Genomic DNA, 26,098 nt, shown 5'->3' with positions numbered 1-26,098 from the left:
TAATATAGTTTCAAACAAATTGTGCACTTTGAGAATTTAGAACGGAAAAATTGTTACCATAAATATACGATGTATAGATAGCGTAAAGTGGCCTATGTTAGAATTATATTTAATAACAAAAAAGCATCACTGATTTTATCCCATCGAGAATCTACGATGCATTTACACAACATTTCATAAGTAATTTTTCTCATTAATCTACATTACCGAACTCTACTTTTTAATGTTCCTGGTTTAATATCCCTTTTTCCAAATCATAGACATCTTTCTCATATTCCTGACTTTTATTTTACTTTACTGAACTTATTATATTTCGGCAAAGCAATATTTAAATTTTCCCAAAATATCTACATTGATTTTCAATGGATCAATCAAATTCTCCCAAATCACAAATGTTCAATTTCACAAGAAAATTTCGCCGTCCCTGTAAACCCTTCTTTTTCGACGATTCGAAGTTGATTCGAACACGTTCGCCCAACAAGGGGCTTCGATTTTAGTGGGTCCTCGATAGTGATTTCCCAGCGTAGAACGAATCACGGGTACACGCGGATGATGGAACATGGAAATGGTCGCTGGTCGGTCGCAGTGGCGTTCTGCTTTTGAAGGGGGCCAATTGTTGTGCGAGCGGGCACACGGTCGCGAATTATGTCGTCGAATTTTGATGAAGAAATTATTGCCCCGGTCGCGAGGGCGGTTTCCATCAGGCGCACGAATCTCCGTCGATTTTTTGCCACGGAATTGTTCGTGGCGAATATATTTGCCGATCCTATGCAATCCGATGCGCGTCTATTCCATCTTTTTTTTTTGCAAAATGTAAATACGTACGACGTTATCCACGTTAAATTACGACTCCGTTCTCAACGACGCATTAATTCTCCGATTCTCATAGATATTTACAGGCGAGATCTTTTATTATTTCATAATCTAAGCAAATTTATATAGTAGTGGCTTTTAAAATATTTTAACGATTACATTCTTCGAGATATCTGGCTTTATTTTCTTATTTCTCAACGATAATCGCAATCGTTAATGTGTCTTCTCTGAAAGAATAGACATCTATTTGACAGTAATCGTAATTAAACATATAATTAAAGGAAAAGTGCAATTATTTAAAAAATGTATCTCAAAAAATCCGTTCACCTCTTTTTATTATCGATTTAAATTTTGCTACTATTGGCTAAAATAATCAGATTTATAGTTTCAGGATAAAGATTGTACAGTATCGAAATAAAGTCTCGAAACCTCTAACAATAGAGATATAGAATGAACAAAATTCCCCATGTTATGTAATAATCTGAGCCACGAAAATCCAACGAAAAGAAGGTCGATTTCGCGTTTGAAAGCCTACTATCCGTATTTTAATCGTATTACCTGCGATTAAAAATTAACCGATTTTTAATTAAACACGCTAATTATCGACCGCGAAGCATGATAATTATAACGATCTCGTGTGTGATCGTTGGTATGTTCTGACGTGTTTGATTTCACAAGCTCGCTATCGCCATGTAATACGCGATTCTCCGGAGATTAAGCCATCAACAACCGCTCAGAGACTGGTACACTGGTAAAAAGTGATTTATCAGTGTTGAATTTTATTTCGATCAGGACGTTCGCGGTTTGGATATTTGGAAATTATTACGTTCGGTGGGATTCGTTCGATTATTAAACGGTCGATATGAAATTTAGTTGGATCGAAACCGCGATGAACAAGGTTTAGTAGTTTTATTTATAGGCGATTTGAATAAAATATAATCGATCGTGTTTTGTAGATAAAACTTTACTGGCTAGTATTATATATTGAATAGATAGATAGAATAGTTGATTCAAGATTGTGGTTTAAGAATATGATATAGTAGTATCACAATAAAAAAGATTATAAGTATGAATAAATTATTTGAATGGCAAATGGAACACGAATGAAGATGAAAATTAGAATGAAATGTTTCTCGTTCAGTCTTAACAACCCTTTATCATCCTATGTTATTCTTATTTTTCTTATTCGTTTATTCGAACTGCATTTTCAAATAAAGTAGTAAAAATATTTAATAGTACAGTTTCGATATAAACATTTAGATAAAAAAATTTCAAAATATACGTAGACTGCAATATTTGCGTAAAAAAATAATTACGGAAAAATAACCATAGCGAACATAAATAAAATTGCAACGATAACGCAAGAAATAGAGCAAAAACATGAATAAATTCTACACGATATTTTTATGTATGTACGTTACTCGTCGATTCTATCAAATTACGTAACAAAATTCCATCACGTCGTAAAATGTGTATATCAAACACTTAATTCACGATTGAAATAAATTTCACATGCCATCTAAAACCATCCATTCGTTCCCACTAAATCTCTTTTACTGCTTTCCAGTTTCGAGGTACAGAAGCAGCGATCATCGTACAGAAACGGCCTGTTTTCAATGGAAGACCGCTCGCCGTTCGATTTCGAATGTCATGAATCGTTTTAGAGCGTGCGATCGTACGAGCAGTAGTAAAATTAAAGAGAGGCGTAAAAAAGATTCCGCGGCGAGTGAATGAACGTGTCCCTTTTTACGACAACTCATAAAGGGAGGCATCGCCTGCTTCGATAGGGGCGGAAACAACGACATCCAACTGGAAAGTACGCGAAACGTGCAGCTGGCGCTCATCAAATATAATTATTTTCCCTCGATGCGGTGTCCCATCTCTAATTGGCTTGTATCGCGTGTGTAAAAATATAAAAAATTCAAAACAACAACAACAAAAATACGTTGCAAACAATTTTCTGCATCGCTGAAGGTTCCACGAGATTCGCGAGATTCGATTGTTCGGTTATTTCATTCGAGTTGGTTCGCTCTTTCATTTCTTTTTCTGTCTCTTTCTTTCTCCCTATCTCTAGTTGTCTCCTTTTTTTAAACCTTTCCTACTTTTTTTTTACATCGGTGATTGTCAGACACGATGAGCGCATTCTAACCGTGTGCTCGCGTTTAAACTGACCGCCTGTGTCTGCGAACCAACTGTCCGTGAAACGTTCCCTGTTCGTCGTTTACTCGTCCCCTTCGGGAGCAATGATTGGCCGAATGTTATTACGAATGAATAGGAAATTCGATATTTTATTTAAAACAGTTCTCGATTGCATCCGCAGCTTTACAATGGCTTTTAGTTCCGGATTTTTACACGAGTACATATAACGGTGCAATTTTAAGTGAGGATGATCAAAGGATTGTAGTAAATTTAAGAAAGTAATATCCGTGAATAATATTGTATTATAGCTCTAGGCACATTATGTTTATTATCTTGTTCCAATTACTCAATTCTATTCAAAACTTAGATAATTTAACAGCAAGAAAAATATTGGACTTATAACACTGGAATTATGCTTCATAAAGTAGAAAATAATTATTAGAAAGAAGAATAGGTACCTTTTCTATTACCCTGTAAATATATCCTTATTAATTCAGACACTGGAGTCCTACTGTACAATACTAAAATTCTCAAAGTACTTAGCCAAAGAATCTGACCAGGATCTAGATTCCAATTCATTCACACTATTTCAAACCACCTAGCAACCACCTCCACCTAACTTCCTACTCTTCGACCTCCAGATGCTTCACAAGACCCTCCACCCTTCTGTTCTATTTTTCACGTCCAGAGCCGTGTTTTACGCCGGAGCTCCATTTCTCTGTCTGAATTCCGCGACCGGTGTTAAGTTTCGCGGTCGTTCTTTGTTTCGAACGGAGGCAAACTCTCGCCGCGACGTTCCCACGAACGAGAAGCCCTCTCCCTTTCGTTCTGCCGCGTTTTTTCGCTGCGTTCTTGCGGCCGACAGATTGTAAAATTCCCTGCAATCGAGCGGTCCACACCGAATTAAAACGAATGACCGCGCCATGGCCCGCGATTTCGCCGCATCGTTTTTCCTTCTTTCCAACCTCTATGCTTGTTTACGATTATTGCCGTGACCTATCCGCCGTTTCGACACGCTGCTACTTCTAGCGGTTTTTACGCTAACGGGACCAAACTGAGCCGATGGATCCTTCGAGAGACGACGTGGCTTTGATACGAATTGAAATTATTCCGTTCGATGATCGTTCATGGTAGATCTTGCGAGAACCCGTTCTTTTCATTTTTTTACTTCTTGTGTTAGTCTGTTTTTTTTTTTTTTTTTTTTCGAAGAGTTTATTGAGATACGATCGTATTTGATCATTGCGTTTAAAATAAGAATTTTATTACGGAAAAATGTCAAGATGTAATGACTGGTGATGTAAGAATGTGAAAATGAGTTGAAGAAAATGAAAATAAATAGAATGATTAAGTTATTTCCTTGAATACTCCTCGAATCCTTATTAATCAACTGATTCAAATAATATACATTTCTAATAATATAATATAAATATAAATAAAGAAACTGACACTAATAATATCATTGTATATTTTCAGAGATTGCAAATAGCAGATACTCGACAAAAGAGAAAGACAATTCATTCTCCTTGAGCTTCTCTAACTCGTCAAGATATTTCTGAACCGTTTCGAAGATTGATTAATTGCCTCGCTCAGCGCTAAGCACTCGATGCCCATTAACGTCAATTCAACAATTTAACAGATTAATCACCGCGAAACCACGGTGCTAAATTATTTCTACGCTGTACGAGTTGCTTCAATAATCCACCCAGCATTCCAAACTTCGATTTGTTCGTCAAATTTACCCTCAACGATCGTTGAACGCGAGGCACGTTAAATGCGGCGAAGCACATCGAAAGCAGTCATCGAGACGATAGAAAATGCGGAGGAATGCGTGTTCGCTTTAAGAGCTTCCTTATCAGCCGTGAAAACATCCCTATGAGCTTTTTCCATGGAGGGTTAAATGCCGAAGAGACGGAGAAATTAATTAAATTCTCGCCAATCATCCGCGAGAATAGTTTTCCATTTCCTCTGTGGATGAAACACGCGAGAATGCGTTCTCTTCATAATGCCCCGCTGATAAAATATCATTCGGTAATCGATGAAATTTTTTTTATCGAAAACACGAAAGGAAAAATGCTGATAAACGGAAGAAAACAAAACAAGAAAATAATGGACGTAAAAAACAGAAAGGAAAAAGAAAGACGAGCGAGATCGTGGCATAGAATAGACGAACCAGGCGGTGCCTGCATTTCGGATGCCGACCCGTTTATTTTTCCTCGATTTATTCACAGCCCTATGTTTACACGTCCGTCAAACCGGACGTTTTGTTTGATTAAAAGCTGTGATCGTTAGTGACTGCCGCTACTGCGCGTGCATCGTCGCTTGACTGACCACGTCGAAAGGATTTCGTGCGAAAAAAAATATTCAATTACCGTGAACAATTTCGCACCGCCCTTCATAACACCCAACGATCATGAATGATCTTCATATAGAATTTGATTTTCATTCTGAATACAATTTGTGTCGAATGTAGGGTATTAATTTAAGTATGTATCAAATATCTGTCAAAATGGGATTTCCAATAAACGTCAGACGTTTGCACCTATTTGTTGTTAGACGCTTTTCACAGCGTTCGCAGTGTTCACACTTAAAGATTTCCTATCAATGTTAGATATCTTATTGGAATATATTGTAAGAATATGTTTCTAAGCGATTTTCAGCTATCGCTGGAATGATTTATTTTGAAAAAAAATATAACAATCTAATAAGAAATTTTGGTGAAAATCTATCGTACGGTAGTTGTAAAAAACATTTGAAAACTACTTGGGTCCAAAAAATTCCAATTCCATAATCGGAACGTCATATTGCGTTTCATTTATGCAATCGCAGTGACCTACAATCCATGCGACGAAATGGAGAAAAGTAAAAAAGTTTCAACAAGGCTGGTAGTAAAAAGAGGTAAATATCAAAGGGAGGATATATGCGAACATAAACGAGGAAAGTTTCGTTAAAGCACGGAAACGTCTCGGACACGATCATTTAAATCCTAATTTTTACATATAATGGACGAGGGTTGGTTGCTATGTGTAACTTCAAACGGTCCGGGCGAGAGTTTAATTTGATCGTCGGTCGGAAGGAAAGGGAAGAAGAGGAAAGTCCGAAAAAGGTAGGAAAGGAAAAAAGTTTCGCGTCGTGTAAGCGGAAAGGCAATTTTAGAAGATAACTTTCGGGATCACGGCGACGAACAGTCGCGAGGAATGTGTGTGCGCGCCTGTGAGTGGGAAAAAATTATGGAGATGCCACGCCAGTGGACCGAGCTTGTGTGCAGATCGCAAAGAAAATACACTTGAGAATAGCCAGACAGAGAAGAAACTGAGAAGCATGATTACGTTAAAATCTTTCCTTAAACAACCGCGAAACTGCTGAAGTTACGATAGCTTTGAGACAACGCAACACAACGAGAGCCAACAAAGATCGTTGGACGATCCAGTCAATGGTATCTCAGCGAAAGCTTTCAGAACTTTTTAGAGCACGAAAGCTCGCCAGTGTATGCTAACTAAGAAGACAAGCTATTACGGAGAAAACTTTCGCATTTAATCTGGAAAACTTATTAAAAGAATTTGTTCAACATTTATAAGGTTGCTCGAAAGAGCCCGAACATTTATTTAGGATACGATTACATTAATATTTGTGTACCATGAAATTCGGGACATCATTTTGTTAATATGTTTGATTACAATAGTATTAATTAACTGAATGTTACATATTCTGACAGGATGTAGGTAATTCAATTACAGTATTACAAATATATGAATAGATATCAATGATGATTTTATCCTATATTATTATTACAGTTATACGTCATTGAATATTGTGTGACATATGTTTATATTAAATTTACATTAAGCATATTTGTTAATATTGCAAATATTTTGGAATTTTGGTCAACTCTAAATCTGGTGATTCGTCAATCACAGAGAGATCCATCATATTTAACCTCGATTAAGATTCATTAAAATTCATGAAAATTCAGCTAAGACTTAACGTTAATCCATATCAAACTTTGAAGTTACCGAACTCGCGCAAATTCCAAATACCTACGTCAAACATATACGATTCTGGAATCTTTCCAATGCACGCGATTCTGGGATCTGTCAAACACACGCGAATTAGCATTCTAAACGAGCGTTATTTCGGAAGCTTTCCAGGCCACTGGCCTCCAAATTTATTATTACAACTCAAATGCATACGTGCACTTCAAACATTTAAATCTCCGAATATAACTGCACAAAACATATTTCCGAACGAAAAATCTCCACAAATTTCTCAAAGAAAATATAGTATTTCAATTCCTTTTTCTCATAACAGTTAAATTAAATGATTATATTTCGTATTTCCTATACATTTAGCACAATCATAACGTAGCAAACTTGTCACATGATTATACAAAAGAGAATTGGGATTCAAATAGTCCGTGAACGAAGCGAATCATCCCTATGACTGGCCATTATTACAAGTAAAATATCAAAGAGTGTGTAATGATATTGATTAATTTAATTTCCGCCATTTAACCGTGTTGCATTCCACCGCGAAAAAAATTGCTCCGCTACCCGCGATACTATTACACAGTCTGTAATCGGCTGGCACGCCAAGTTAATAATCCACGTTACGCGGTCGCTTTGATACTTTAAACAGTTTAAACACAAACGAACGTTTCTGGAATTCTCGTCACCGGATGGATGGTTCTACCGCCCGTTAATTCCAGAAATTGTTTTAGCAAGTTTCAACTAATTGCATGCATCCACTATACGATTTACGTTTTGCGTTTTCGATTTGAACTTCTTGCCTAGGATCTAGATCTCTGATTAGAAAGAGATATTCATATTTGAAGCAGATTCTTTTGAATATAATAATTTCTTTACTTAGGAATTTTCTTTTCATTTCTATTAAAAGCAAATTATCATATGTATTATATATGTTCATAATTATAAGAACTGTTTAAATTCTAATTAATTTGTTCTTATTAATTCTTCATTTTATGACTATATATGAAATTTGCTGATTAAGGAACAATCCGGTTAACAGATTCAGCTAGTCTCACATTATTTTCCACTTTCAAATAAATCTACCTTAGCGAAATGTCGACTCCCTGATTAATATGCCTAAATTTTAGTTCTAAATATTGCTCTAGGACGTAAATATTCTTTAAATGATTCTTTCATGTGCGTCATAACAAAGGACAAAGTTATACCTAGATACGTACCATATATAAACCATTACCTTTTGACGGTCGACATATTTTCATTTACAGTGAATGGGCCTCATTTTTCTTGCCATTCTTTTTTTCAGTTTTAATTGGAAAACGCAGTTTCGATTGCAACGCGCTAACAGTGTGATACATAACGTTGATTACCAATATTGTTGGATCCCTCGAAATACAGCGTTTGCAACGTTACGCCTCTACATCTTTCTTGTTTCACTGTAAACGCGAACACGGCGTGCCATCGACTGAAATGAATTTTCGCAAATGTCCCGTTTATCGTCGACGGCGTTGACGATCGATTAAGTGGCTTTAATTTATTTACATGGAAAGGGTAGCAAGAAGCGTCAGAAGGACGTTTAGCAATCGATACACGCAATTGTATGAACTTGATTTTCCATAGGTTCATCTTTTTTGGATAATTTTATCTCTGTCCTTCCACCTTTATTTCAATTTTGAGTTTATTTCACTGAAAGCAAAGGGTCATTTGTGAACCGATTTTTCAAAATCGTTCCAAGTTATGAATGAGATATCACTGAAGTTCTCTAAATTTTTTCAAATTAATCTTCGCCGAATTCACCGAAAATACAGAGAATAATTCTTTTCCTGCGTTAAATTGAATTGTAACCATGCAGTTTCGTTTTGATTTCCGCCATTTAATTCTAGTTGTTCATGGAATTTCATATACACGCATTGATGTTCAAGACTGAATACAGATATGAAAAAAGCTCGTAAATTGATTAACTTCAGTTCCAATTACCTATATATGTATCAATTTACTACGACACTTGTGTTTCATATAGATATTTTGAAACACTATCTTTTGTATTATTTGTATCTATATCTAAAAGTATCATTAAATTTCTTATTGACGAAGCATCTAATCAAAGCAAAACGGCGCCACAGGTAAAATGTTCAAATCCAAACTGAGAGAAATATCGTTGAGTCTCCTCAGGGCAAGGCAAACACGAAAGCGTCGTGTAACAAACCCAATGGCACCGCAAACGTTAGTTTACTGCTTGGTTTCCACTCGAGTGGACGACACGCCACGGACAAACCGTAATCCGAATGTAACTCGACAAACATCGCGGTTCGAGATGCCATCCCCTTGGAACATTGTTCGAAGTGGCATCTCCGCCATAAAGCAAAGTCTCGCCAATCTGAATCATCAGTTTGGATAAACGAGAAGAGGAACGAGATAGATAAAGGAACGTCGAAAAATGAAGATTCTCGTTTTTCTCCTCCGTCAAAGGATATCTACATATACAGGGTGTCCCGCAATGTTCAACTTCACAAATTATATAATTAGACACCTGAACACACAGTGAAAAAGATTCATACATACATACATATGTTCTATTTGTTGTTTTCTGTTTCATTATTTGTTATCTGATTGTATTTACAAATGATGCTCGAAATAATTGCATACTTTGTATTTAAAGATAAGATCGTACACGTCTTATCATTGGTGCGAACTTTTGTAATTCATTCTTCGAAATTTGTAAACAATTTTTAAATAAAATCTTTCCGAATAAATGAATTAACCGTAATGGATCCTTTTCGACTATACAATTCCTGAAGTGGGTCCTACACACAATAAGACACCCTGTATAGCTCGGTATACCTACATAGATCCAAATTGAAGGCCGTAGAGGACCACCTATAAAGTTTCGAGCGCGTCACGAGCCGTAACGTTCCGACGCAATAAACGAAGGAATTTCGGTGGTCGTCGACGGTGGCGGCTCTCTTTGAAATTCTCATTCGATTCGGAAGCGTATATTGAAGGACTATTTAATGAACTTTCGCGTTCTACCTTTTTCCTCTTCAACCGAAGGGAAACTATGACGCTAAGTCACGGAGCACGTGCTTCAGACCGCGAAACAAAGGCGAAACCGGAGTTAAAGGAACTCGTTGACCGCCGGTGAACCGAACGTAGGAACGTGACACGCCGGAAGGGAGAAAGCGGAACAGGCCGCCCCGGGGGGTCACGCTGGACCCTGACTCGCGTCGCGCGTGATCCATCGGCGTCGCCGCGATCGTTACGCGTTTAATTAAACCACCGCGACCAGGCTTTGTACGTACGCATTATGCATAAAATTCGCGGGAATCTCATGGGTGAAGGATTAAATGTGTGCGCATTTGGTTGAAACTTGCGAATGAAGAATTGGAAATTAAAGGGAAATACGATAAACATAAGTACTAGTTGGGCGATAGAGTGCAGAGTGAACAGCAGTGTGATAAAATGTGGTCTAGAATCTCTCCTTGATTTGATTTTACAGATTTTCAAATATGAATAATAATATTTCTCTTAGCTCGCTTTAACATTCAGAATCTAAGTACATAAAGTCATACGTATTTTACAGAAATTAAAGTAGCTAAAACATGTATTGTGTCGCCATTGCATCTGTTATAGACTGTACATGCTGATTAATTAGATCCAAGTATATTCAATTTTGTGTTATTTAATACTTTTATACTAATGACTATAAAGATGCGTGTAAATATTGTCTGCAGCCACTGTACATCAGAATTCCAGTTCATCATTTTCAATAAATTTTTTAGCTAAGAAGAGTCATAAATGAGGATCGTTGCGTTCATTATCTAATTGGTCCAAAGTGAAAGCGCCAGGAATATCACAAAACCTCTCAGTGTGACGTATTACCCGTACATTAATCCTACATTTCCAGTCTCGTCGTTCCCCTGTACGATAATCAAATCTCCCTCTGGCATTTAACAATCCTACAAAATCGTTTAACCTTTGAACCTTTAGACTACGTCCTGAAAAGCAACAAATTACGTCGAAACGATTCCACCACTGAAAACGTTCTCGTTCTGTAGCGGCGACATTGGAAGGTAATTCAACGTTGTATCCACGTCTCTGGGGATTGTCGTCGGTTAACCGACATTGTCATCGGCAACGGAGTGAAGATGGACGAGCATTTTTGCAGGAGAACGACGTGATTATCATCCTTGGAAGGAAGACTTGGGGAAGGGGGAGGAGGTCGGTCACGGAACGAGAGACACGAAATTAATTTTTACTATTACCGTCGGGCTAATATATTCGCATAAGTTAGCGACGTCGCGAAACGACTTCACGGAGGACTGCAATCACAATAAACGCGGCGAACGAACGCGGTTACCGGTGGTCGTATTGTTTAAGAGTGGCCCGTTTCTACTCTGGAAAATCGTAACCGAAAGGGAGCATATATCGCGTGCTGCATCAGCTCGGTAAATATTAGCCCGTCCTGGATATTACAATTCTGAAACTGGTTCAACGGGAACGTCGTCATTCCTCTTTTATCCATGGAAAACGAACGGACCGACGATTACGGAAGTTTGCAGTATCTATCCTTCCTGTACTCTCTAAAATATTTATCAAAATTCTCCCTATTTGCTCCCTTTCTGCATTTTTCTTTTTGTTTGCCTTCCTTGATTTAAGAATTTGCGTAATAATTAAAGAGGGTTTTCTAATTCAGAATTTTTAATATGATTTTATGGTAGGACCTCTAGATGTGGATTTAGAACTCTGAAGTTTCATAAAGTTAATTCCATGGACTAAATTAACAGTGTTTCCCATAGAAGCAATCTTGGATAAAGCTCGATGTGCATTATGTATGTAGGCTCTTTCATTTCGTGCAGTTTAGTGAACTGATTTCCATTCTTAATGAATATCCCTTTGAAATTATTCTGTGTCTGAATTGGTCACGATTGCGGCGCGTCTAGTTGTTTGCTTTGGCAATCAGCTGACCTCATTAGGTGTTTTTATTGTAGTAATTTTCGTCTCTAGTAACGAGACTATAAATAAAATATAATTATTTGAATAATGAAAATCAGTAACATCTAAATTTCGACCAGCAAGAAATTGTAAATTCTTAGAAACAATTCTAATCAATCCAAAACGAAGAATTTTGAGAGAACTCACAGTACGTTGAAAAAGGAAAATTTGAAGAAAAATATTAAATATTAATACGTTAAAAATACCATGAGATAGAGATAGACAGAAAAATGTAAAAAGTCTCAGCTACTTTCAACCTTAAAATTTCCAAAAATCTACTAAGAACATCTGCTATAGGTTCACTAAAGGTCTCTACCTCAGAAACGGATCGAATGAAGCCGTAGCTTCCAGGTAATCTCTAGTCCGCAAAATTCTCGGCTATAAATTCACCAGCGAACCCGATACCCTGGTATTTATAAAGCGAACGCGTCTTGCTAGGTTAGAGTTTCAAAGCTCCTGCTGTTAAAGTGAAAGGAGTATCCTTGTACTTGGGGAATACTTCTCAACCTTGCAGCAACGTTCCAACTAAAATCACCGCCTTTGCTTCACGCTCCTGGAGAAACGAGAAGAAAATCGGGTACGAAGTAACAAGGATGTTGTTAGGTATACTCGATACATGGTTTATGGCATCGTGGTGGTAAACCAGTGAATATAACTATTTCTAATTGAGAAAGTTTACTGAAGATAGTCACAAGATACGGACAGCAAATTTTTAAATGCTTTTTGTGTGCAAAGTGTGTGAGTTTGTAGTTTCATATATCTGAGGATGTTCCCTGAGAAACAAGCATCGTTTTTAAATGAATATTTGAATTCATACAGATACGAATTAGTAATCAATACTATGTATATATAAATATTTATATTTTTATCCTAAAAATGTCTTTCGCTATCTGTACGCAGTTGCTTTATCTGGCTATATTGATACAAACATGAAACCTAATCTATCAAATGTTGTGGTCTTTATCTTCGATCGTCTTCTAGCTGTCATAGGACACGTTTCGTTTGCATTAAAACAAAAAATGTTGTCCATCTATTATTTTCTTCTAAAACGAAAGAAGCTTTTAGGACAACCTAATATAAAATATATAAATCCCAATACTATACAAAAATCAAATTTCAAAAGTTTAGAAGGTAAACTTTAGAAATCTAATATTTAACCACCTACCAAAAATAGCTTCCAACCTCAACGATTGCTATCAGAATATAGCTCAAATATTCTTAATCAACACCATGGGGCTTAATACTGCTTTGTATTCTTCATTTACTTTCAGACCTTCATCAACCTGAACACACAATACTTCCCCTCAGCAAGTCCACGCCTCGTCCATTACATTCAATCAACCTTTATCTTCCCTCTACCATTACATTAACATCGAATCAATTGCAAAAAAGGAACGCAGCAATACATTTCCATTCAACTTTCATCAATAGCCTGCGAACCAAGGACCACAGTAACATCCGACCAACTTGGAATGGATGGGCATAAAAGAATCAATCGGAAAAAGGTACACGGGGAACTTGCAAGACAGCAATCGAGAAGACCTTCGACACAGGGAAGTTTGCCTCTGGGTCATGAATACCGAAATAACTGGAGCAATAACGCGATAATCCCGCGGTTGAAGGAAGCGAATTAAACGATCCGCTCGCGGTTGAAGGCATGAAACCGCGTTGTGCTGAGACGGAAATTGGGTCGGAGTCTCCCGGGAATTTCAGATCTTATTACGGAATTGGAGCGGCCTCCAACCGGCTATACCCGAGCCGGTTTTCGAGATTTCCTTGGGCAAATAAAACCGCACCGAATGCATCGGCGTAACACATCGAGGCTAGTTTATTACGTTGCCATGCACGCTGTCACATTTAGATGGCTGAAGATAATTAAACGCGCCATTCGTGGATCGAATGTGCGATTTAAATTTGCTCCAAGCGACAGATCCTCCCGTTGTATAATCCTCTTAGGACTTTAACTTTTAGACTTTTTATGGTTGCAGCAGATCGTGAATGTATATATGTTGCAAAGTCTTGGAAGAAATTCGGGTGAACATAAGACGATCGTTTAAATGTTCAGTGATTTTAGTTGAGGTTTCCTGTTTCAAGAAAAATTATAATTACGATCAACTGCATGAATTATTCAATAATATATGATATAGTATTAACGTATATCCTTTATGTATAAAATATGTATGTACTTTGTGCTCTAAATGAGGTTCATTTAGCGGATATTATATTATACAAGGTGCTTAGCATAAGAGAATGTCTATTCACTGCAAAATATTTAATTTCGCCACATAAAATATGCAACCTTAATTCTTCTTTATATTCACTCGTTATACCCAGCAACAACGCTAACAACTTTGTATTCAAAAACAACTTCCAGAAGCTCGGTTGAAATTCGGTAGTCGGATCTGTCAGTAAACCTGCCGAAAAGTTTCAAAGTACGCCGTAACATGAAACGTCTGGAAATCGGGAGACTCAAACTTAATACGTCCTTTTTTTCTTACTATAGTCGGAGGTAGGTATAAATTAGAGTTTGCAAATCATGATAAAAACTCGATCTGGCATAATATTTTGGACAAAAAGTTTAGGCAAAAAATTTTGATCCAAAAAAATCCAAAAAAATTTGGCAGGTCGTGTGATATCGTAGGAGTAATCCGGATTAAATAAAGTGATTTTATTGAAACGCTACAAAAAAGTGTATCTACAGCATAAAGAAGTGATACGCAGACACACACTGTGCGCTACAATATTGACTTTTACGAGAACGCACTTTTATACCTCGTGTTATCCTTCGTATATCCAAAGAAGTTCCACCGGAAGCATAAAAACCGATAGGCGTTGCACCATGTCGCGAATATGCCATCTTTCCCTTCCTCTTCTTCGCGATCAAATCATTATTTACACTTGTGATCCTCAGCTGCCACTTGTTCGCCAAGAATATCATTTGAAAATCGAAATTTCAAGAAAACGGAAAGGGCGTTGGAAATATGTTTCGTATATAAATGTACGTGTGAATGAACTTTTTGAACCCTAAAAATGGTAAATATTTAGAAATCTCATGGAAAAAATGTATAATTAAAACTGTATTTCAGGAGTTTATTTGCCGATAGAATACATGTATCTATGTGGAATTTATATGTAAGTAATTTACTTTCAAAGGTACAAGTTATTTAAATAATTTAAAAATTCATTAATTGTCTAATGCTTTCTTGTCTAATTCTTTTAGTGCATACATCATTACGTATGCGATGGCGTCTTATTATTTGCATCGCGAGAGAAGTTTATCTCAAAATAAATTTATGAAACGTTATAAATGGTTGAATTTCTCTGCAGAAGCCCTGTGTGAGATGTTCCACAAATTCGAATAATGTTTTTCTCAAACCTTACCAAATTACATCAAACTGGTTCGATATTCTTTGCTTAGATACAATTCTTTCGATCGCACTAAAAGGGTTAACTCTAAATGCCATTTCAATCTCAAAAAGTATAAAAAGTGTAGACATTAACTTCTGAGATATGTAAATCTTTCTCATAAATTTTTGTTGATAATCATTTCAATATCATATTCTTCGAATCTGGAAACTTTCGTTTAACCTACGCAACACCTTTAAAAACTGTAAGATGTTAAAATTGGTTATATTATAAACCCTGTTCGTTAAATAATATGAATCACACCCCGACATTTATAATAAAAATTCGTTTTTGCAAACAAAGTTATCAAACCCCTTCATATTCTAAAAGTTACGCCTTTTTATAAGATATAAAAATTGGCAAATATTACAGAATTAACGCAACTTCATAAAGTGATTGGAACGAAATGGCGGTTTGCAAAGACAACTAAACGCTTTTATTAAATCTTGAAGGACCGACGAAATGGCGAAAGTTCGCCAGGATGTCAGGCTCGTATTTAACCGAGCCTTGTTTCGAAGGATAAAACCACAGATGGCGGCATACTTTCTCCTTGGGATCGTACGCTATCAATTCGAGCGATCTGCGTCAGAATGAAAGATAACCGTATCGAATCTGTCTGTAAATGCACGAATGCAATATGTAACTGCTATGTGTGTCGGCCGACCAATGTTAACTTTATCGAGAATTTCTCGATACGTATTATCATCGACGTGTAAAGAGGATCTTTTTCTTATTTGTCCTTTCCTTATAATACCGTACTTTGAGTTTATCCAGTTTTTGATGCATCTATTTTTTATGATTGAAAATTCCAACGATCAACATCCAGCTGCAGAAGCTATTCGAGAGATCTTTATGGCCTAGGTTGTAGAACTTTCAAGAGGAATTTCTACGACCTATTTGGATTTTGATTCAGCTATAAAAGTTTCAATATTATTGGCTAACATACATATGCGTTGGATCTGTGATGATTTCACGTATATGGAAAATTTTATTGAAAATTGATGCTATATTTTATTCAATTTTTGTACAATAGGAAATGTACAATTACAAAGTGTTCTCTTAAAATTTACTAGTAATATCGACAAAATTGTTTGAATTTGTTTCTGTACAAATATCAATACCTCAAGGCTGATCCTTACTCGCTTTGATGTAAATTTCTAATTTTAAATGCTTTCCATATTTAGGCAACGCTTAATCACCCGATTTATCAATCTAGACCAACATACTACGTACTACAAGAACCTAATTTCTACTTCAATATTTCAAGTAACAGCATAGATCCCTATACACATTCGCATCTCTCACCTTCACATCTAAAATAATGTATCGTTATTTACCTAAAATAATTCAACATCTTACACCCTTCCCTTCGACCAAGGGATCCTCACATTCTTGCAAAACACCCACATTCCCTTAGCCAACTGTTCTCGGTGCAACGTCACTTCGATGCTCGACCGTTCGAGCAGCTCACAAAGCTGCGTTTAGTACATACTTAACGGATCTCTTTGCATGCGCCGTTGTTTCATGACCTGTCATTAATTACCAGCAAAAAGTTCCGATCTGAAGGAGGGGAACACTTTTGTCGGACTGTCTCGACTTCCGGTCGATGCAGCCGGCACCTATGGAGGCGCACCACGAACCAACCCAACAAGCTGACACTTTGCGCGCGAGGCGCCAGCGAAAGATTAATGACACTTACTTGGGTAACTCGGCTGCTTCTGCATCCCATTAATACATTACCTGGTATACGCTGCCCACCTTTCTCCTTCCTCCCTGTTCTCTTTCGCCTTTCGCGTTTTCGTCCATTGACACCGTTCTTCTCGTCAACATCGTCATCGTTGTCGTCGTCGTGTCGTTCGAAAGAGGTTAGACGATGCTACTCGGGAAAATCGCTTGATCCGCTGTTTCAGTGCTCCTCACCACTATCCGCGTACATTATATGTACCTCGTAAATTTCATTTATCGAGCAAATCAACGAGTCACGTCGGATCGAATGACACCGTTCTCGACGGCATGCGTCTCTTCACTCACGGTATTTACGAATCACGCCGTTCCCTGCCGCGTAATCTCGTTAAATCGACTTATGAATTGCCGGGAGGCTTGCACTCGCGAGCACTAATTTCGAAGGATGTTTCTTATCGGAACAATTTCTATGGAATTCACAGACTGTTTGAGCGGATTTCGAAATGGAATACAGTACTTAACGTTTATATGCAATAAATGTTTGCGAGAGAATACGGTAGATGTCAGTGAAAGAACGTCTTAGAAAAGAAAATGGCGGAAGAAATTAAAAGATACAGACTATGATATATGACCACGCAGGAAAAATACGGTAACATTTGGCGGCTTATCTTACGAGATAACATTTCTCACCTAACCTCATTTCCATTCCGTGTATTTCAGTAATCCTCTTACTAACGTCTGTGTGTACTCCATCAAACTATTATACATATTGAAATATCTATGCAACAGCCATATTCGACGGTTAATCTTCCGTTGCTCGATCGAGGAACATTAAGAGATGAAATATCACCAGCGGTCGCGCGATGTCCGGTATCGTCTTTCGAACGAGCGAGTAAATACGATATTTCCCTGAAAAGATTAGTCGACATTCGATTGCAACGCACGTATTCGTACTTAATTATACTGATCTAACTCTATTATGGTGGGAATAAGATTCTTACTGTTATAAGGTGTGTTTTACAAATTGAACGCTAGTCACAGAGCGCTGTGATCGCACAACAATAAACCACGTATATGTAGATGTACACATCTGATATACACAACTTATACTTAACGATTGAAGCACTTTACAGTTTAGCAGATAAATTAAGAAATTTTTGTCGGATCTGTGTATAGGATTGTGATGTAACGGCATCGCAAAATCTTGCCGTATTTGTCTCCGAGGACTAGTTCCGGGAACAATGTGACGATCACGCATCAATTTGCTTGTGCAACCGTTTCAACTAACTGGCTATACGCCGTGGGGAGAATCGGCAACTAATCCGCCATTGTGTGTCGAGCATGATGCGATTATCGCGTTATACAGTTGCGCTATGGGGGAATACCGAACTGTTAAAGTGTTGTTGGGCCTCGGGTAGAACCGGAGCTACTACGTGGCTGAAAAAGCCGAATTTCCATCGCTGTAATGTTTGGACGATAAACAAGGTCGAATCTTTCTAAAGACATCAATTTTGACGCTACACGGAGTGTGAAAGAATACAACGTGCAAGATGATTAGACTTTTGGTGAGTGTTGAATGCCAATCTCCATTTTTAGCTTTAGTTAAGCTTCATTTTTTAAAGTAAGTCACACGTTGAAAGCTTATCTTTTTGAAGTGTTGTATGGTACTCGGAATTGTAAATCAAAATACAGTAGTTTGATGTAGATTCTGAAGTAACGGAATTCCGAGAATCGTTTAGGTTAAGAAGAGTGAAAGAACGTTTCCTTAAGGCGTGTTTCTGTACACGTAACGTGCAAAGTGGGACTCTTGTTCTGTGTCAAAATTATATTCTTACGTGCGTGCAGTTGGAAAACAGAGTAACGGTTCGTACGTGTAAGAATGCGGTCTAAGGCTACGAAAAATTTACCTTTAAGGCATGTTTCTAGAAGTGTAACGTACAGCTTGGAACGCTCAAAGAATGGAATGCACGTTGTTTCGAATCAAAATCTCGTACTTACATGCAATTGGAAAAGAGGATGGGAATTTATGCGGGTATATTTATACGTCACATATAGCACGTATGAGAATGAGGGCCTAAGCTCTGCAACAGTATCTCGCTGTGCAACTCTGGCGCCGTTTTTCAAAGAAGACCATGACCCCCTGTGGCATTATCGTGTAACACGCATATTATGTTTATCGGTTATCAGATCTAACGACTCTCTCCATGGGGTTATCGAGAATGTGGCGGAACAAAGTTGCAAGCGATATGAATATACTTTAATACTTCTACTTACCAATACTCGTCTATAATTTATAAGTATATAAGTACGTGCCACTATGTTACGAGATAAAATACTTCTGGTAAAATGCTACGCAAGTAACATTTGAATATGAGTAATCACATTTCTAAGAAATAAATTTATACATGTACAAAGATAGAATGCGTCATACGTATTCATAGAGTTAGATAGCAAGGTGCTGTGAGATACTTTTAATCTTAGGTGTGGCTTACGTAATTCCTGTTTTCATTTTGCCATTTATCATGTTTAAAATACAAATGCAATCCTGAGCAAATGTTGACGTTTTATTCCAAATATAAGATATTAAAATTTCGATATAAATATCTTGAGAATTTCAGGAATTTTCAAATAAAAAAGTTTAATAAGTCACTACTCAACAGAGATTCTTAACCACACGTTTATCACCCGAGATATCTCTATTCAAATACTGCTGACACAACGGACTTCAGCTCGAAACGAAATTTCGTTTATTTTCTGTTACTCGTGCAACATCCTTCTGCTGTTCGCGGCGTTAGCACGCCATCTTTCATTAGGAGACTTTCTTGGGCAACCATATGCAACTCTAGAGCTTCGATTGGCACCAATTGTCATCGCGTCATCGGTGGATGATGATCGATGAACGACGATCGATGAATTTCCACCGGTGAATTTCTCTACGTTCTCGAAATACCGATACGAACACGCTCTGCTCTCGTCCTTTTGCCACGCTCGCGATTCACTGTGCGTCCAAGGTAATTTTATTCGAAAGTTCCGCCGGGCATCGTACTATGAAGGGGTCAGCCAGGATTCTCGTGAATTTCAATGAAACTCGTTAGAAGTGTTCCGCTTCCGCGGTCTCGCTGTTTGGTCCATTTATAGGATCGTTAAGGTATAACGGCCCGCGGTTGGCCATGACGGATGAAATACGCCCGTTGGGTTACGACTTTTGAGAACTTTCAATGATTCTGATAATAAGTGTCGCAGACGATATCCTCAACTCGCGATACTCGTACGTAAAAAGAAAGTTCGACTATCGCCATTGCGGCGGAAAAACGCTCGAGTCTCTTGCGATGATTCCCGAAACTTGTGCTAAAATGCTCGCTTTAAAGGCAAGTAATAAATTTTACGGTTTCGTTGATATTTCATTTCTTCATTTTGTCGATAGGATAAATTTATTTCAACTCTGAAGGTATATGTATTTTGATTGACGTAATACAAAAAAAAATAATATGCTTTTGGAAATTTCTTTTATGAAACTTGAATTTTTAAAAATTTGAAAATTTGAATTTTTAAATATTTAAAAATTTGAATTTTTAAAAATTTGAAAATTTGAAAATTTGAATTTCTATTTTTGTTTCTATTATTGTTTCTATTTTTGTTTCTATTTTTGTTTTTATTTTTGTTTCTATTTTTGTTTCTTTTTTTGTTTCTATTATTGTTTCTATTTTTGTTTGTTTGTTTGTTTGTTTGTTTGTTTGTTAGATTTTTATTATACGATGCCACTCAAGAAATTACCATAGAGAAAAGTTTTTACTTGTTTGCAATAACATCGTAGAACCCGTAACATGTGATTCTAAAATAACTTCTATCATATTTCCCCTAAGATACCAATGCGCCACGATATCTTTATTCTCGATCTTCAGTCAGTCAGAGAAATTTTATTATAATTTATAACCGGAAAACCAAAAGACTATTCGCATACCGGGAGCTCAACCAACCACTCCTACAATATCAATTTCGCGCAGCGGGTCCTCTGGAGATATAGCTATGTCTAGAGCTTAAAAAACTCATCGAATGGCCTCGGCGTATTTTTCGCTATGTCGGTGCTCGCTCGAAGACCGAAAGACGAGAAAAAAGTGGATCGACCAGGAAATTGAACACGAAAATGCTATCGGTGTCGAATACGCGTGGTTTAATGGAAGCCAGTTTCTTTATAGGCATTTCGTTTCATATCAAATACAGCTATGTCTACGTACAGAGTTTGCCAGCGGGATGTACATATGTAGTACTTCTCGCTTTGGTTAGGATCCGTGCTGATCCGGCGCCGTATCGACCAACTAGGCTACAGGAAATTAATAATAGTTATCGTGCGTGTAAACGAGGATTATCGAGCGGGCAACCGAGGAATTCGTTGAAGAAAACTAATTCGCAATTACGTATCTTACGTGAAGTTATGTATACATATACACCTCGTGAAACAACTCGTTTACATCGTCGCAAGCCTGTAATCTGCTTGCTTTCTTCGGAAAGGTTTGTTTAATCCGGCACTTAAGGTCTTAATGAGTTTGCCGGTCGGCTACGTGTTCGCGCGTACCGTACGTTTTCGCTGGTACTTTTTCCTCTCACGAGTCGTGACTGAAGAAACAATTACATCGATCGTGCTGTTTTAGAAAGAGAAGGAGGAAGATCGATAGGACTCCTACAATTTCCGGAATGCTCTTGGAATAAGGATTTCAAGTATTCGCTATTCAAATGTTCCATCGTGTACGATATAATAGAGGATACGAGACGTTAATAAGCTAGATGTATTTACCAGGTACATTGCATAATTCAGGCGCTAACCTTTGTACATTCTCTAACGCGAATGTACAATTTATTACTATTCTCTATTAAAACGTTGTGATTCGTTGCCGGTTACACCTCATACAAATTAATCAAGTTACTCGAATCCAAATGATACAAAGTTAAATAACTCGTGAACCTGTTATTTTATTTCTTTTGAAATATTCTTTCAAGTTTCGAGCGAGGTTTAAGTTCTCCCTACTATTTCCAGTTTCGTGCTCGCTCAAATATTGGTTCTCTAAACCAAATCGAGTTTAACCACAGACCATTTCAGATATCCATTTTCCACTAACAATAACTAGCCACTTAAAGTGAAATTATCTGAATTCAAACGATTTCAAGTCATGTAACTCCATTTATTCGAACGCAAACTCGAATTTAAGTAACTCGAGTAATCCGTATATACACCAACTACGTACAAAGTTTTCCTCTTGCTTTTCTCTCTTTCTTTAGATCGAGAAGGATCACAGCGCTCGTTAGATAAAGTATTCTCGCGGCGTTTATCGCGAATATCGAGTGACACGACCGGGGTGAAATCAATTCTCCCTTTCGCGAGACACCTCCGTGCAAGAGCAAGAAACGAACCTAGGAGAGAGCGTGATTTGTTCCGCGGGAATCGATTCGGCATCTCTGTCGTGCGATTTTTACGCTGATATACAATACACGTTCCGATCACAGCGCATATTTCCCCAGTGCCTGCAGGGCTTCGAGCCAGCGATAGTTGTCGACAAAGTTCTCTCTATTCCCCCCTTTCATCCTTTTGTCCTGCTCTTTTCCTATTTCTTTCCTTTTTCCCACTTGAAATCCCTTTCTTTCATCCCTCTGTTTCCGTTCGCTTTTCTTTTCCTTGTTCCTTCTCTTTTTCTCTTCTTTTTCCCTCCCCACCCCCATCATTTGTTCCCCTTTAGTCCTCTTCTAAATTTCCTTGCTTTTTTCTTGCTCTCTGCCTTCCCTTCTCGCACATTTCTTCGTCACTTTTCGTACCTCTTTCCAACTTCCCTTAGCGTTTTATATATCTCACCCCTCTGCCTCCTGCTTCTATCGTAACACTCTTTTGTACATACACATTCTTCCTCGTAACATTCTAACTTCCAAACATTGTTCACCTTTCGACGATTCTCGGATACGACGCCGCGTGCACCTGCACCCCCTATTTCCGCGTCGACAGCCTGCAAAACTGCAATCCATGTAACTTTCGCGTCGTACGTTCGAAATTGCTATTTACGATGATGCTTTCGATTGTTCTCGCATATATGTGTCTAGAAGATCGATAACGAAACTAATTAGAATAATGTTTTGAAAATATTTCCGTGCTAGATTCTATGTATATAGTTAATATAAGTGTCAAGAAAGAAATATTGCATAAATTTTATGTCTAACTTTTTTCTCTTTAGCATTCGATCTCTTGTTACGCTGCTATTGTACTAATAATAATCGGAACGAAACGTGAGAATATAAAATGAACGAGTCTCTGCATGTTATTCTCGACACAAAGTCGTTTGCGCAGCGTAAGCAGCATTTCGATATGAAAGTCTCGATTAAGATTAAGCAATCCGCTATCAAGCTGCGTATTCTTAGAACATTAATAAATCTCTTTTATTACGAACAAACTTGCTTACACGAGCGTTTGGTCATCCTTCATTCAGATTCATTTGCATCGTACAATAAATGGAAAATTACCGATCCTCATTGAAAATTTCCCGTATTCACTAGAACAGAATAGTAACACGTGCTCTTCATCACCTAGAAGCTAACTGTTCTCGCATTCTACCAGCCTGATTTTATATTCATCCTGTTACAAGTGTTAAATCGCCACGTAGGTTGTAACATCATGCGGAGCAATAAAGTTACTTCATCTGGCGATTAATTACTCGGCGCACTATAATTTAGTTCTATGCATTATAGCCAAGCTAAGCAGTATACCAAGTGCCAAGCAGTATAAATAATGCAAGAAATTTTATAACTCTACAACCCAAACGACAAGCTGAACAAAAAACGAATATGCTAATTGTAAGATGTTCACCAAACCTGTAACACTACGTTTCCATAAATTCCTTGAATTTTTAGCGGAAAGCATTTATAACGAATTTATTAACTTTAGCGAAGAATAATATCGTGTAAATATTATCTTCTAACAAACGAGGTTCATACACTTCTCGTCAAAAAGATAGCCCAGGTATGTTATCTTTAATTTCTCAATGACGCATGTAAAGTTTTTCGTCTGTAACGTATAATATCAAAACATTATGAGTTCAGAATATGCGATTCGTTGAAAATAATTAAAAATATTATGAGCTTTAGTGTGTAACAAAGAAAAACTATTCCATACTAAGGTCGAAATGATAACACGCTCTGTTAATATGTTTAGAAATTACTCGGCAGTTCATGATCTATTAACGAATAAAGATTACAGTAAAATATTATATAAATTTGTTTTAACTAGGAACAGTTTATTCCAAAACGATCATTTTCCTCACTGAAAATACAAATCTATTCACTGCTATTCCCATACAGGGTGTTTCAAAGTTACTTACGAAAACAAAAGCTTTACATGGTATTTTACTGTTTGATGGATGAACCCTTTAGACATGCCATAGAAGTGTACCATAAACACGAAACTTTATTGCATTATTTGTATAGGAAAAGTAATTATGAAATAGAATTATCCATAAAATTTCCATATCTGAAAATCGATTCAAATCCTAGTATCGACCATTGATGACTGTCGTATACTAATACTACTCTATTAATACTATTAATACTAATTAATATTATTCTATTTCTGTCAACTTCTGTTAACCAATAGCACAGAACCACAGACCATTTTGAAACAGCCAGTAGAACAATTTAAACTCGAGTCTAGAGAAAGGAAACAGCCGTGGTAGCTGAAAGGTTCGCGTGACCATGAAAGTATAGCTCTTAAACAAAGTAGTTTCTCGAAACGGCCGCTTTCGTTTTTCGTTTTATGTATACGCACCGGTGTTTACTATCCTCGACAGCTTTCGCGCCTGGCTCCCGCAGGAAAGAAACCGTCGATGGAGACCGACTTAGCGTTATTTACGTTGTTCCCTCGCATGAAAACCGCCGCTCTTGATGTCCTTCTAACTATAGTAATCAGCCGCGTGGTTAGCCCTCACCAACAGTCAGTAAACCGTCCCGTTTTTACCTTAATTATTATCGTTCACCGGAGTCGCACGACCGAGGGATCGACGTTTCGCGCGCCATTACAGAACGTCGCGCGTATTCCCTGAAATTCCATATTCCCGTTCTCCCGTTCGCATTTATCGTGCATTCAATTTCTGAAACGACGAGAAGTCGATGGCTTGAACACGACTCCAGATCCGCGGATAAAACGAATTGAATCGCTTGTAACGACGTCCCTACGAGGATAACGATCGAACGGAACACGAAAATGAGGCTTTATTCGTCGATGTAAGTTTTCTTCGATCGTTCGAAGCGGGATAAAGCCAGGTGAGAAGGGTGGAAAAATGAGAATATTTATAGAATCGATGAGCGCGGGGAGGGGCGGAGACGGCGTATTACATGTAGTGTAAAAAGAGAAATGTAATTAACATTGAATATAATGAGCGTGTAATGGAATTAAAAATAGCACACATGAAGGGGCTCGAGATGGGAAGTAATGAATGTTGTCAGCGCTATAACCCCCCTATCGGTTAGCATATAAATACTTCCATAATGGCTTCTTATTATGTAGTAAAGAGGTAAGAAAATAATGGGGTGGGGTTACTAAACTGCATACTGAACGGACGTGCTACGATATATAGGTCGTATTTGACATGCGAACATTAATGTACTTTTTTTACGATAAAAGCAAAATTATAAATGACTATACCATCGCGCAAAATGAGATACGCGTAAAATACTTTGCTCTAACAAATTCATAAGTACATGAGATAGATCGAAAGGAAACTTCCGACCAAATGAAAATTAATGTTTCAATTAACGAAAACCACGGACGCTATGTTCCGATTCGATCGAGTCGATTCGATCGCGTTGGTCTCAAATGGTCCGCCAGGAATATATCATTTAAGCAGAAAGATATTACTGCGACTAACACGTGGATGATATAGCGAGGGCGCATGAATTTCCATTGAATACAGGAAATGAAATACACGCTGTACACTGTGTACCATCTATCAGAAACGGATTTCGAGCATTTGCTACGGCGTCTGCGGAGAATTTTGCGAATTCATAGAATTTCACGCTTCCTCCTCTCTTTCTTCGGCTGACCGGAAAACTCTTCA

The 26,098-nt window shown here is 37.6% G+C and overlaps 1 protein-coding gene and 1 long non-coding RNA gene across 9 annotated transcripts in view; one reads left to right on the top strand and one right to left on the bottom strand.

Annotated features, from left to right (window-relative positions):
- LOC100650960 (fat-like cadherin-related tumor suppressor homolog) overlaps nucleotides 1–26,098 on the bottom strand; it is a 499,821-nt gene that overhangs the window by 135,827 nt on the left and 337,896 nt on the right. The gene's annotated exons all lie outside the window — the stretch shown is intronic.
- Nucleotides 18,013–26,098, top strand: part of LOC125385334 — a 75,277-nt gene continuing 67,191 nt past the window's right edge. The window contains exon 1 of the long non-coding RNA XR_007224449.1: nucleotides 18,013–18,577. This is a non-coding gene — a long non-coding RNA (uncharacterized LOC125385334). The remainder of the gene's footprint in view (nucleotides 18,578–26,098) is intronic.

This window comes from Bombus terrestris, chromosome 6, assembly GCF_910591885.1.
Source record: "Bombus terrestris chromosome 6, iyBomTerr1.2, whole genome shotgun sequence".
Lineage (NCBI taxonomy): Eukaryota > Metazoa > Arthropoda > Insecta > Hymenoptera > Apidae > Bombus > Bombus terrestris.
This window is presented reverse-complemented; position numbering and strand designations above follow the sequence as displayed.